We start from the raw sequence: 2,337 nt of genomic DNA, 5'->3' as shown, positions 1-2,337 counted from the left end.
GATTTTGCTTGGATTGAGGTTTTTTAAATTGTGTTTTCCCAAAGCAGCGTTCCAGAAAGTGAGTGTGAGTCCAGCTCCCTAATGAGCACTAAAAGAGACCATGTGAGGAAAAACTCCCTAAGAGCAGGAGGAAAGAAAACTGAGAGAAATCAAGGCTTAAAAGAAACACTTCAAATGGTTCTTTGTGTATTTATAGTTCTGTATAGAACCAATTCCTTTTCTAAGGAATAGATTTAAGACAGAACCACTACTACTACTACTACTACTACTACTACTACTACTACTACTAATAATAATAATAATAATAAAAATAATAGTTATAATAACTCACTATAATAACAGCAACAGCTTAGAAAATAACAGGACAACAACAACCACAAAGAATAGCACTGCTATTACTACTACTGCTACTTCTACTAATAATAATAATTAAAACCACAGTGAAAATTACTACTAAAAGCATTAGGAACCACTGCAAAGAACCAAGACTTATAAAATAAAAACTCTCAACTCTCCAAGTGCATCAGGAAGACCCAACTAGAGAAATCAAAATAAAAAGAGAAACACATCCTAAGAGCGGAAGGAAAAACCACTGAGACAAACCAAGACTCATAAAGAGGAACCCCCAGAACATGAGGCAGAAAACTTGAGTAACCAAGACTCAAACAGAAAAACTCCATAAAAGATAAGGAAGAACCAATGAGTGGAACCAAGCCTCAAGAGGAGAACTTCCATATAGAAGATAAGGAAGAATCACTGAGTGGAACCTAGACTGAAAAGGAGGAACTCCATGAAAAATAAGGACAGAACCACAAAGAGGAACCAAGACTCAAGAGGAGAACATCCATAAAAGATAAGGAAGAACCACTGAGCGGAGTCAAGACTCAAAAGGAGGAACTTGATAAAAGATAAGGAACATTCAGTGAGTGGAACCAAGACTTAAAAGAAAGAACTCAATAAAAGATCAGTAAGAACCAGTGAGAGGAACCAAGACTTAAGATATGGAACTCCATAAAAGATAAGGAAGAATCAGTGAGAGGAACCAAGACTTAAGATATGGAACTCCATAAAAGATAAGGAAGAATCAGTGAGAGGAACCAAGACTCAAGAGGTGGAACTCCATAAAAGATAAGGAAGAACCAGTGAGAGGAACCAAGACTCAAGAGGTGGAACTCCATAAAAGATCAGGAAGAATCAGTGAGAGGAACCAAGACTCAAGAGGTGGAACTCCATAAAAGATAAGGAAGAATCGGTGAGAGGAACTAAGACTCAAGAGGTGGAACTCCATAAAAGATAAGGAAGAATCGGTGAGAGGAACTAAGACTCAAGAGGTGGAACTCCATAAAAGATAAGGAAGAATCAGTGAGAGGAACTAAGACTCAAGAGGTGGAACTCCATAAAAGATAAGGAAGAATCGGTGAGAGGAACTAAGACTCAAGAGGTGGAACTCCATTAAAGATCAGGAAGAATCGGTGAGAGGAACTAAGACTCAAGAGGTGGAACTCCATAAAAGATAAGGAAGAATCGGTGAGAGGAACTAAGACTCAAGAGGTGGAACTCCATAAAAGATAAGGAAGAATCAGTGAGAGGAACTAAGACTCAAGAGGTGGAACTCCATAAAAGATAAGGAAGAATCAGTGAGAGGAACTAAGACTCAAGAGGTGGAACTCCATTAAAGATAAGGAAGAATCAGTGAGAGGAACTAAGACTCAAGAGGTGGAACTCCATAAAAGATAAGGAAGAATCAGTGAGAGGAACTAAGACTCAAGAGGTGGAACTCCATTAAAGATAAGGAAGAACCAGTGAGAGGAACCCAGACTCTCTTCTACAGGCTGCACTGGACAGCACAGTTAAGGCATGAATAGGGCAAGTTTACAGGAAGCTTAAAGAGAGGCAGTGCGGTCAGAAAGATGAAAGACCAGGAGGTTCTGCAGTGGCTGATGGGAAAGCATGTGAGAAGAAGATCTAGTGGACTGCTGACCGTGTCAGTCGTGTACTGGGTGATATGAGAACACCGAGGGGAAAAGTTCAGCGTAAGTGTAACTGGCGCCTCACAGAGAAACAGCAGGCGCTTTCCCTTTAAGAAGGAGGGAGGGCCGTGAGCAATGGCTCCGGTGGGCGTGGCTCAAGGCAGTGATTTATTAGGAGAGGAACGAGAAGTGATTCTGCATTAAGAGCGAAAAGGAGCTGAATTCGTTTAGCTTTCGTTTCTAGATGGATTTGTCCGCATTAAAGAAAGAAATAATTAGAAAGTGAGACAGACAGCAAACGAGACAGATACGATCTTACATATTTAGGCTTTTAAAACGCTAACGACAGCGTAGTTTATTTAAAATA

Source organism: Pygocentrus nattereri, chromosome 18, assembly GCF_015220715.1.
Source record: "Pygocentrus nattereri isolate fPygNat1 chromosome 18, fPygNat1.pri, whole genome shotgun sequence".
Lineage (NCBI taxonomy): Eukaryota > Metazoa > Chordata > Actinopteri > Characiformes > Serrasalmidae > Pygocentrus > Pygocentrus nattereri.
This window is presented reverse-complemented; position numbering follows the sequence as displayed.